This window comes from Phyllobates terribilis, unplaced genomic scaffold (assembly GCF_046119375.1).
Source record: "Phyllobates terribilis strain yellow unplaced genomic scaffold, ASM4611937v1 Scaffold_40__1_contigs__length_11209783, whole genome shotgun sequence".
NCBI lineage: Eukaryota > Metazoa > Chordata > Amphibia > Anura > Dendrobatidae > Phyllobates > Phyllobates terribilis.
Window position 1 is genome coordinate 9,758,328 of NW_027362800.1, and position 12,021 is coordinate 9,770,348.

Genomic DNA, 12,021 nt, shown 5'->3' on the forward strand with positions numbered 1-12,021 from the left:
GCTCGGTCGCACCTGCACATTTCTAAGTGGGAGTGCCGTCGGCCTGCTCCTCTGGAATGGGATGTATGTAGTGCATGCAGTCTATCTGAGCTCAGTTCCACACTCCTTCCTTACCCGGGAGTGGAATATCACACCTCTGGGTTGAGGTGCAATACCCCTGTAGCAGCCGAATCCTCAGGGTGCTACATTCCCCCCTGGTAAACCACAGCACGTCCTCGGGCTGCAAAGACAAAAACACCAAAACATACAAATTTTTATAAACATATAAAACATATAAAATATTATATATATATAACTTTTTCATATAGACATCATTATAACATTCTCGTCGTCTCTTTCTTTCTTCCTCCTCTGGTCACCGTGCAACTCGTGACCAGGTAAAGTGCGACAGTCTTTTGAAAAGCAGTTCCTTATAAAACCAGTAGGGGGCGCCTTAGGAAGCGCAACTATTTACAGGGGAATTTGGCCGTTCTCAGTCCCCGGCCAGGTAAGGGAAAGGGATGGCTGCTCACAGTCCTCAGCCTGGTTTGGGTAAGGGACACACGGGTTAAACTGTTCACTGGTCCCAACGGGGACTAAACTTCTCAGTAGTTACGGCTACTTGGGTACCCCGACGGGTAACTATATACAGTTTTTCTTTACTACTGTTCTTAATCGTAGTACCTCCTAGCCTTGAACCCGTCCGGGTCTTCTGGCTCTTCCTCCCTACACCGCAGCTCCTCCTCTGTCAGGCGATGCACGTGGAGGGCGTAAGGTCCCTTGGCACACTTGTGCCGGGTGAACGTTACCTCGTCACCGACGTAGAGGTCACGGCCTTTGTGACCCTCTGGCAGGTGAGACTCGACATCCCGTCGGGTAACGAAGACGTCACCCATGGTGTTCTGGTCCTTTATGAAGCCCCACCCATGCTGCGCATTAAACTTTATTACCGTCCCGATGGTACGGGGACGATCTGCTGCATAGGGGTCCCTTCTGGTCCGACTCTTTTGCTCCGCGCTGCGGGTCCGGGCCCATTGCTCTCTGGCCCGCCTCTCCTCCCGCTCTCTCTTGAACTCTGCCAGCTGTTGACGGCAACACTCGGTACGCTCTGCTGCAGCTGCCCGAGTCTCTCCGGTGAACCCCATCAAATCTTCTCCCGTGGGGTCCCACACGAACTGGGCTTCCTCGAGTGGAGGCGAGACCCGAGTCACGGGCTTTGGAGCCGGGATCAGGGGCTCACACAAGGGCCCTAGTCTTTGCTGCCGCTCTAGCTCAGGGTACCCTTCGGGCCAGATGAAGGGCCGCCCGTCCGGCCATGTGAGCTGGCCGAAGAGGTCCTCCCCCAGGTGTGGCACCCTTGGTATTGCGGGCGCGGGCGCGGTGGTGATGGCGCCCGGGTTGCCCAGGCCTTGCGGCCAGGCCTGGGGCACCTGGAAGGTGAAGGGCACCGTTAGGACGGCGGCGCCCTGGGTTACCTGGCCTTGCGACCAGGCCGGAGGCTCCGCGGAGGTAGATGGCTCTGCTTTGGATGCGGCGCCCGGAAACGCTAGGCCCTGTGACCAGGCCGGAGGCTCTTCTTCCTGCGCCACGCTCCGGGTCACGACGCGTGACGTCACTGGGGTCGCGTCGGCGGCTTCCGGTCGTGGCCTAGTCGGTGGCGGTGTCATGGCGGTCTCGGGTACGGCAGGGGGACTTTCGGGCTCTGCGACGGGGAGCTGGGGCAGGTGGGTGGTCTTCCGGTATGGGGTATAGGCGTCCCCCTTACCTGCTGCCATACGTCTCGCTCCCTCTTCTGCGCCGTCTCCGGCCTTGGGTCCTCCCGCGTCATCCGCAGAGGTAGTCGGTGTCTTCTTCCAAGGGAGCGGGTTCCGTGGACGGATTCCAGCTTGCTGGGCCATCTCCCGGCCCCACTCCGCCAGGATCTCCCTCTGCACTCGGGCCATCCTTCCCGCGAGGCCCTCCAGGGCACTCCGCGCGCACTCCCGATCTCGGGGAAGCTGCGCCAGGATCTCCGCTAAGCCTAGCGGGGTTGTGGACTCCAGCAGGCTCCTGACCATCGGGTCGGTGCTGCTCTGCTCTGCTTCCGGCAGGCTCCTGGCCAGCGGGCCGGTGCTGCTCTGCTGCCGCTCCATTCCCGGGTCTACTCTTCCTCTTCTCGACTCCGGGTGCTCTCGCTCTGGACACCTTGCCTCCGGGTGCGCTCGTTCTAGGCTGCTCCAAGCGACACCCATCTTTGCTCTTTTCTTTCGTCTCCTCCCACTTAGAGGGCGGTCCCGGGGCAACTCGGTGACTGTCAGCTCCAGGGGTAGTTCTTTCACGCTGACAGACACCTCCAGCATCACAGTCTCTGTTGGTGGGGGCGGTTTCCACTTTTGGCGCCATTTTCTGTCCCGGCCCACGATGGGATGTGGCCTCTTGCCCTCCTTTGGCACGCCCATAATGGCGTCCGCTGCTCTTCCAAGGCGGGAAATCTGCGGTTTTGGCGGGAAACGTCGCCCAGTGGCGGGAAACTCTGCAGATGGCGGGAACAAGCTGGAAATGGCGGACAATCGGCGGGAAACGACTGGTGATGGAGTCCGATGGCGTGGACCCTCCGGAACCGGCGAGAGACTCCTTTCTGAGGTAAACTTGCACTTTTCTTCAGGCACGCAGTACCCGGGTGTTGCGGGCACGTAATCCTGCCGACTACGCCAAAGTTGACGCGCCCCCTGGGACATATTCCTTTTTGAGGGGAATACCCGGCACCGGATCAGATGGGGGGGGTTGTAGTCTCCGAGCGGCTGTGACCCGGTCCCGTGCCCAGGGCGTCAAGCTCAGGGTTATGTGGCAGTCTTTACTGATGTTATTAAAGTTCGTTGTGTCGACTACGCCACCCGTTGTGATGCGGTCACTGTGGCCGCCGCTGCAGCAGGGTCCGCTGAGGCTGATGGTGGATGCGCAGCTTGGTGGGATAACCCCCAACGGGAGGGGTATAGCCTCAGAGGGGACAGGCGCAGAGGATGGGGGTTGTGGTGGTGCGGTGCAGCCGGTAATGATGACAGACTCGGGTAGTGCAGTTAAGGGTCTTTACTTACTGCAGATGTTCCTGGTCACTCTAGCTCCAAGTGACCTCCCGAGCCGTGCTGCGTCCACCAGGTCCTGGATCCGGCCAACCCCCAAACAAGTCCGGAGCGTGGCCCTGAGCTCTCCCTCTGTCCTTTCTTCAGCCGTCCCCACCAGTGATTCACCTAAATCCAGCTCCCTCGGGCCTTCTGTTGGGCAACCTTTGGCCTCAGGTTCCCTGACCCTCCATGTGGTGTGCCTTCAGGGTGAATGTAGTGGGTGACCGTGACAGACTCTGCCCACGGTCTCCGGTCTCTGGCTGGGGAATGTCTTTACCCCCACCAGCTTGGGTTCCGGTACCCTTCTGCTGACTCCTCACCCGGTGTTCTTATTTGGGTTCTTGGGTCCCTTCTTTGTCCCCCCTCTGGGTCTTTCTGCACTCCACTCTCTCTCTCTTCAGGCTCAGGTCTGCTCTGCTCCCTTGCTGCAGGCTGACTTCCTCTGCAGCAGACTTGTTCTCTGCAGCTGACTGACTGACTGACAGGCTCCTCTGCGTCTGACCCTGATCCTAGTTGGTGCCCTCCTTATATATCCCTCTATGTGTGAGCTCAGGTGCCAGCACCCAATGAGCTCCTACCACTACCCAGACTGCTCCCCCTATCTGCCCCTACACTACATGGGATGTTCCTCCCCCCTCCCACTCCAGCCAGGAACAGGCTCGGTCGCACCTGCACATTTCTAAGTGGGAGTGCCGTCGGCCTGCTCCTCTGGAATGGGATGTATGTAGTGCATGCAGTCTATCTGAGCTCAGTTCCACACTCCTTCCTTACCCGGGAGTGGAATATCACACCTCTGGGTTGAGGTGCAATACCCCTGTAGCAGCCGAATCCTCAGGGTGCTACAGTTGGCTTCCTCTGTGCAGCAGGTGCAGACGTACCACCTGATGTACTAGCAGGCTTGGTCTGTGGAGCAGGTACTGGAGAGCTAGAAGACTGCCCCCGCGCTGTAGACGCACCCGCAGGAGCAGGAACAGCAGAGGGTTGCCTCTGCCCCCCGGGAGCAGATGGAGGCACACGGGCAGGTTGCTTTGCCAGCGTTTCAGCATAGGTTTCCGCCTTTTTCTTCAAAGGACACTCCCGGAAGGAGTGACCTGGGACCCGGCAGATGTTGCACACCATCTCATTGGTACAGTCCATTGTGGCATGTCCATGCTTGTAGCACTTCTTACAGATTGCCACCTCCTCCTTGCAGTTCTCATAAGTGTGACCGAAACACATGCATTTCCGGCAGAAGAGGGGCATGTCCGGGTAGAAGAGGCGCCCCCGCTCCCTACCGATCAGGAAACTTGACGGAGGATGACGCTGACCACCAATGCCATTTGGATCTTCACAAAATTTAACAAAAAATTTATGCTTTCCCGTCCAGAGGTTTTCCTCATTCATGACCTTGTGGGAATACCGCAGTTCTGGGAAATAGTTTTGAAGAAAGCAAATAATATTAACTAAGGGAACATGAGGGTTGCTCATCTGAACCACGAGCGGCTTCTCTCCACCGGAGTAAAGGATGACAAAGGTGAGTCCTTTAAGATCCTCATCTGAAAGGTGCAGGTGAATCTGGCGGAAGAGGTTCTGGCACGCATACTCCGACTCCAGAGTCAAAGTGAAGGAACCGGGGCGATCTTGAAGGGCCAGGATGTCTTCCCTCTTTACTCCTAGGATCTCCAGCAGCACTCTCCTCACGAAAAACTTCAAGGTCATCTTCTCCTTGGATGCATCGTCCACTTCGATCTTGAAAGAGTTCTTGATGCGAAGGTCACCAGCTCTGGCATAGCGCACTGCGGCCGCTACTGCTGATGCCATCTTCAAAAGGTAGATAGGGTCGATCGCCTTCTTGGTTTCTTTGCGTATCTGCCCCCTAAAGCAGCATGAGGCTTAAGACGGCTTTTACACCGCCGATGCCTCAAGGCCAAGGGCACGATTGGCTTAGAATCCTTCTGGCAAGATGTGGTATCTTAGCCAAAAGGCCGAGAAGCGATAACCAGAATTGGTTTCCGACTACGGTGCCACCCAAGGATTCTGAAAAGTCCATTTGTGGAGATGGCCACCTGGACTCCCGTTAAGAAGACATGCTGTCAACCTCTAGATCCCTCACATGCCTGCAATTTTCGGCTTGCTGCTGCTGCAATCCACGCGTTTTAGATCTGCATAACTCCACCTCTTTTAGCACAGTACCCTCAACCCCCGGCTGTTCCCACCCGCCTCAACACCGTTGGAAGGGAGGAGAACCAATTAAGGCGGGGGGGGGGGTGGAACGAGCAGCTGTCTACCCTTAGCAGGAGGGTTGCTGATTAATTACCTCTCCTGCTGCTGCTGCTGCTGGCTGTCCAGCAGCAGACTGAAGGTGGCTGCTGCTGTGCGCAGGTATATAAAGGCTCAGAGCCTATTATGACACGCGCAGCCAGCGTTCCATTGCCACATTCCGTCTACTGCAGGCGGGATACCTGGATGGCTGAATGTCACTGAGAAGCTCACAGAGACCGCCATAAGCAACAGTTTAAAAGAATGCCACAGACTAATCAACCAAACTTTTTGGGTTGGTTTCTCTTTTATAGTCTGCAGGCATTAAATGAAAGAAGTCAGTGTTCCAGCAGAGGGAGACAACGTTTCAGAAAAGGCATTGTAGCAAACCAAAAAAGAAATTTTAAGCGCAGCAGAGTAACCAGCTCACATACCTGTTAGCTCAGGTGAGTTTAAAAGGCTGCTGTTGATAACAAGGGCATTTGCTAAATAGATGGTGTGTGTGCAACAATATACTGAAAGGTCAATTATATTGTGCAGCTTATCTCACCACCTGTAGTTATTTAGGTGAAAGCTCCAAAATGCTTGCCTAATATGTCTGTTTATCCAAAAGGAAGTATAGAGGGAGAGCTAGATAGATAGCATTGCATTACATTACATTACATGGCAATGCAATGCACAGTTGCTGAAGTTGAACCAAAATGAGCTTGTCATCTGGCTTCTGCAACTTTTAACATGAAAAATCCAATGAGGAGAAGAAAAGCAAAGCCAAAGAGTCCATCCCAAAATCCGACAAACAAGCAAAATGAACAAAAAGCATTGAATTCAATTCTTTCTGATTTTAGAAACTGCATTAAAGAAGAGGTGCACCGGTCCTGGAGATACTGCAATACCAGGTCAATGCGTGGAGTGGACAGAGCAAGCTCTTTTTCCATCTCCCTGTTCTAAAAATCCATTTAATATATGGTCCCCAGATAGGGGACGTATCAGATATTAAACTGATAAGAACAGATACTACACTTGATCTTAGCCAAAAGGCCGAGAAGCGATAACCAGAATTGGTTTCCGACTACGGTGCCACCCAAGGATTCTGAAAAGTCCATTTGTGGAGATGGCCACCTGGACTCCCGTTAAGAAGACATGCTGTCAACCTCTAGATCCCTCACATGCCTGCACTTTTCGGCTTGCTGCTGCTGCAATCCACGCGTTTTAGATCTGCATAACTCCACCTCTTTTAGCACAGTACCCTCAACCCCCGGCTGTTCCCACCCGCCTCAACACCGTTGGAAGGGAGGAGAACCAATTAAGGCGGGGGGGGGGGGTGGAACGAGCAGCTGTCTACCCTTAGCAGGAGGGTTGCTGATTAATTACCTCTCCTGCTGCTGCTGCTGCTGGCTGTCCAGCAGCAGACTGAAGGTGGCTGCTGCTGTGCGCAGGTATATAAAGGCTCAGAGCCTATTATGACACGCGCAGCCAGCGTTCCATTGCCACATTCCGTCTACTGCAGGCGGGATACCTGGATGGCTGAATGTCACTGAGAAGCTCACAGAGACCGCCATAAGCAACAGTTTAAAAGAATGCCACAGACTAATCAACCAAACTTTTTGGGTTGGTTTCTCTTTTATAGTCTGCAGGCATTAAATGAAAGAAGTCAGTGTTCCAGCAGAGGGAGACAACGTTTCAGAAAAGGCATTGTAGCAAACCAAAAAAGAAATTTTAAGCGCAGCAGAGTAACCAGCTCACATACCTGTTAGCTCAGGTGAGTTTAAAAGGCTGCTGTTGATAACAAGGGCATTTGCTAAATAGATGGTGTGTGTGCAACAATATACTGAAAGGTCAATTATATTGTGCAGCTTATCTCACCACCTGTAGTTATTTAGGTGAAAGCTCCAAAATGCTTGCCTAATATGTCTGTTTATCCAAAAGGAAGTATAGAGGGAGAGCTAGATAGATAGCATTGCATTACATTACATTACATGGCAATGCAATGCACAGTTGCTGAAGTTGAACCAAAATGAGCTTGTCATCTGGCTTCTGCAACTTTTAACATGAAAAATCCAATGAGGAGAAGAAAAGCAAAGCCAAAGAGTCCATCCCAAAATCCGACAAACAAGCAAAATGAACAAAAAGCATTGAATTCAATTCTTTCTGATTTTAGAAACTGCATTAAAGAAGGGGTGCACCGGTCCTGGAGATACTGCAATACCAGGTCAATGCGTGGAGTGGACAGAGCAAGCTCTTTTTCCATCTCCCTGTTCTAAAAATCCATTTAATATATGGTCCCCAGATAGGGGACGTATCAGATATTAAACTGATAAGAACAGATACTACACTTGATCTTAGCCAAAAGGCCGAGAAGCGATAACCAGAATTGGTTTCCGACTACGGTGCCACCCAAGGATTCTGAAAAGTCCATTTGTGGAGATGGCCACCTGGACTCCCGTTAAGAAGACATGCTGTCAACCTCTAGATCCCTCACATGCCTGCACTTTTCGGCTTGCTGCTGCTGCAATCCACGCGTTTTAGATCTGCATAACTCCACCTCTTTTAGCACAGTACCCTCAACCCCCGGCTGTTCCCACCCGCCTCAACACCGTTGGAAGGGAGGAGAACCAATTAAGGCGGGGGGGGGGGGGTGGAACGAGCAGCTGTCTACCCTTAGCAGGAGGGTTGCTGATTAATTACCTCTCCTGCTGCTGCTGCTGCTGGCTGTCCAGCAGCAGACTGAAGGTGGCTGCTGCTGTGCGCAGGTATATAAAGGCTAAGAGCCTATTATGACACGCGCAGCCAGCGTTCCATTGCCACATTCCGTCTACTGCAGGCGGGATACCTGGATGGCTGAATGTCACTGAGAAGCTCATAGAGACCGCCATAAGCAACAGTTTAAAAGAATGCCACAGACTAATCAACCAAACTTTTTGGGTTGGTTTCTCTTTTATAGTCTGCAGGCATTAAATGAAAGAAGTCAGTGTTCCAGCAGAGGGAGACAACGTTTTAGAAAAGGCATTGTAGCAAACCAAAAAAGAAATTTTAAGCGCAGCAGAGTAACCAGCTCACATACCTGTTAGCTCAGGTGAGTTTAAAAGGCTGCTGTTGATAACAAGGGCATTTGCTAAATAGATGGTGTGTGTGCAACAATATACTGAAAGGTCAATTATATTGTGCAGCTTATCTCACCACCTGTAGTTATTTAGGTGAAAGCTCCAAAATGCTTGCCTAATATGTCTGTTTATCCAAAAGGAAGTATAGAGGGAGAGCTAGATAGATAGCATTGCATTACATTACATTACATGGCAATGCAATGCACAGTTGCTGAAGTTGAACCAAAATGAGCTTGTCATCTGGCTTCTGCAACTTTTAACATGAAAAATCCAATGAGGAGAAGAAAAGCAAAGCCAAAGAGTCCATCCCAAAATCCGACAAACAAGCAAAATGAACAAAAAGCATTGAATTCAATTCTTTCTGATTTTAGAAACTGCATTAAAGAAGGGGTGCACCGGTCCTGGAGATACTGCAATACCAGGTCAATGCGTGGAGTGGACAGAGCAAGCTCTTTTTCCATCTGCCTGTTCTAAAAATCCATTTAATATATGGTCCCCAGATAGGGGACGTATCAGATATTAAACTGATAAGAACAGATACTACACTTGATCTTAGCCAAAAGGCCGAGAAGCGATAACCAGAATTGGTTTCCGACTACGGTGCCACCCAAGGATTCTGAAAAGTCCATTTGTGGAGATGGCCACCTGGACTCCCGTTAAGAAGACATGCTGTCAACCTCTAGATCCCTCACATGCCTGCACTTTTCGGCTTGCTGCTGCTGCAATCCACGCGTTTTAGATCTGCATAACTCCACCTCTTTTAGCACAGTACCCTCAACCCCCGGCTGTTCCCACCCGCCTCAACACCGTTGGAAGGGAGGAGAACCAATTAAGGCGGGGGGGGGGTGGAACGAGCAGCTGTCTACCCTTAGCAGGAGGGTTGCTGATTAATTACCTCTCCTGCTGCTGCTGCTGCTGGCTGTCCAGCAGCAGACTGAAGGTGGCTGCTGCTGTGCGCAGGTATATAAAGGCTCAGAGGCTATTATGACACGCGCAGCCAGCGTTCCATTGCCACATTCCGTCTACTGCAGGCGGGATACCTGGATGGCTGAATGTCACTGAGAAGCTCACAGAGACCGCCATAAGCAACAGTTTAAAAGAATGCCACAGACTAATCAACCAAACTTTTTGGGTTGGTTTCTCTTTTATAGTCTGCAGGCATTAAATGAAAGAAGTCAGTGTTCCAGCAGAGGGAGACAACGTTTCAGAAAAGGCATTGTAGCAAACCAAAAAAGAAATTTTAAGCGCAGCAGAGTAACCAGCTCACATACCTGTTAGCTCAGGTGAGTTTAAAAGGCTGCTGTTGATAACAAGGGCATTTGCTAAATAGATGGTGTGTGTGCAACAATATACTGAAAGGTCAATTATATTGTGCAGCTTATCTCACCACCTGTAGTTATTTAGGTGAAAGCTCCAAAATGCTTGCCTAATATGTCTGTTTATCCAAAAGGAAGTATAGAGGGAGAGCTAGATAGATAGCATTGCATTACATTACATTACATGGCAATGCAATGCACAGTTGCTGAAGTTGAACCAAAATGAGCTTGTCATCTGGCTTCTGCAACTTTTAACATGAAAAATCCAATGAGGAGAAGAAAAGCAAAGCCAAAGAGTCCATCCCAAAATCCGACAAACAAGCAAAATGAACAAAAAGCATTGAATTCAATTCTTTCTGATTTTAGAAACTGCATTAAAGAAGGGGTGCACCGGTCCTGGAGATACTGCAATACCAGGTCAATGCGTGGAGTGGACAGAGCAAGCTCTTTTTCCATCTCCCTGTTCTAAAAATCCATTTAATATATGGTCCCCAGATAGGGGACGTATCAGATATTAAACTGATAAGAACAGATACTACACTTGATCTTAGCCAAAAGGCCGAGAAGCGATAACCAGAATTGGTTTCCGACTACGGTGCCACCCAAGGATTCTGAAAAGTCCATTTGTGGAGATGGCCACCTGGACTCCCGTTAAGAAGACATGCTGTCAACCTCTAGATCCCTCACATGCCTGCACTTTTCGGCTTGCTGCTGCTGCAATCCACGCGTTTTAGATCTGCATAACTCCACCTCTTTTAGCACAGTACCCTCAACCCCCGGCTGTTCCCACCCGCCTCAACACCGTTGGAAGGGAGGAGAACCAATTAAGGCGGGGGGGGGGGGGGTGGAACGAGCAGCTGTCTACCCTTAGCAGGAGGGTTGCTGATTAATTACCTCTCCTGCTGCTGCTGCTGCTGGCTGTCCAGCAGCAGACTGAAGGTGGCTGCTGCTGTGCGCAGGTATATAAAGGCTCAGAGCCTATTATGACACGCGCAGCCAGCGTTCCATTGCCACATTCCGTCTACTGCAGGCGGGATACCTGGATGGCTGAATGTCACTGAGAAGCTCACAGAGACCGCCATAAGCAACAGTTTAAAAGAATGCCACAGACTAATCAACCAAACTTTTTGGGTTGGTTTCTCTTTTATAGTCTGCAGGCATTAAATGAAAGAAGTCAGTGTTCCAGCAGAGGGAGACAACGTTTCAGAAAAGGCATTGTAGCAAACCAAAAAAGAAATTTTAAGCGCAGCAGAGTAACCAGCTCACATACCTGTTAGCTCAGGTGAGTTTAAAAGGCTGCTGTTGATAACAAGGGCATTTGCTAAATAGATGGTGTGTGTGCAACAATATACTGAAAGGTCAATTATATTGTGCAGCTTATCTCACCACCTGTAGTTATTTAGGTGAAAGCTCCAAAATGCTTGCCTAATATGTCTGTTTATCCAAAAGGAAGTATAGAGGGAGAGCTAGATAGATAGCATTGCATTACATTACATTACATGGCAATGCAATGCACAGTTGCTGAAGTTGAACCAAAATGAGCTTGTCATCTGGCTTCTGCAACTTTTAACATGAAAAATCCAATGAGGAGAAGAAAAGCAAAGCCAAAGAGTCCATCCCAAAATCCGACAAACAAGCAAAATGAACAAAAAGCATTGAATTCAATTCTTTCTGATTTTAGAAACTGCATTAAAGAAGGGGTGCACCGGTCCTGGAGATACTGCAATACCAGGTCAATGCGTGGAGTGGACAGAGCAAGCTCTTTTTCCATCTCCCTGTTCTAAAAATCCATTTAATATATGGTCCCCAGATAGGGGACGTATCAGATATTAAACTGATAAGAACAGATACTACACTTGATCTTAGCCAAAAGGCCGAGAAGCGATAACCAGAATTGGTTTCCGACTACGGTGCCACCCAAGGATTCTGAAAAGTCCATTTGTGGAGATGGACACCTGGTTTCCCGTTAAGAAGACATGCTGTCAACCTCTAGATCCCTCACATGCCTGCACTTTTCGGCTTGCTGCTGCTGCAATCCACGCGTTTTAGATCTGCATAACTCCACCTCTTTTAGCACAGTACCCTCAACCCCCGGCTGTTCCCACCCGCCTCAACACCGTTGGAAGGGAGGAGAACCAATTAAGGCGGGGGGGGGTGGAACGAGCAGCTGTCTACCCTTAGCAGGAGGGTTGCTGATTAATTACCTCTCCTGCTGCTGCTGCTGCTGGCTGTCCAGCAGCAGACTGAAGGTGGCTGCTGCTGTGCGCAGGTATATAAAGGCTCAGA

General features: G+C 50.7%; 5 non-coding genes across 5 annotated transcripts; all 5 read right to left on the reverse strand.

Moving 5' to 3' along the window:
• Positions 1–6,177: 6,177 nt before the first annotated feature.
• LOC141191192 (U2 spliceosomal RNA) lies at positions 6,178–6,368 on the reverse strand. Its single transcript, XR_012265191.1, has one exon. It is a non-coding gene; the product is annotated as a U2 spliceosomal RNA (small nuclear RNA).
• Positions 6,369–7,490: 1,122 nt separating this feature from the next.
• LOC141190362 (U2 spliceosomal RNA) lies at positions 7,491–7,681 on the reverse strand. The gene has a single exon (XR_012264389.1). It is a non-coding gene; the product is annotated as a U2 spliceosomal RNA (small nuclear RNA).
• Positions 7,682–8,804: 1,123 nt separating this feature from the next.
• Positions 8,805–8,995, reverse strand: LOC141185176 (U2 spliceosomal RNA). Its single transcript, XR_012259863.1, has one exon. It is a non-coding gene; the product is annotated as a U2 spliceosomal RNA (small nuclear RNA).
• A 1,120-nt stretch (positions 8,996–10,115) lies between these two features.
• LOC141190364 (U2 spliceosomal RNA) lies at positions 10,116–10,306 on the reverse strand. Its single transcript, XR_012264391.1, has one exon. It is a non-coding gene; the product is annotated as a U2 spliceosomal RNA (small nuclear RNA).
• Positions 10,307–11,430: 1,124 nt separating this feature from the next.
• On the reverse strand, positions 11,431–11,621 carry LOC141190365 (U2 spliceosomal RNA). The gene has a single exon (XR_012264392.1). It is a non-coding gene; the product is annotated as a U2 spliceosomal RNA (small nuclear RNA).
• Positions 11,622–12,021: the final 400 nt, after the last annotated feature.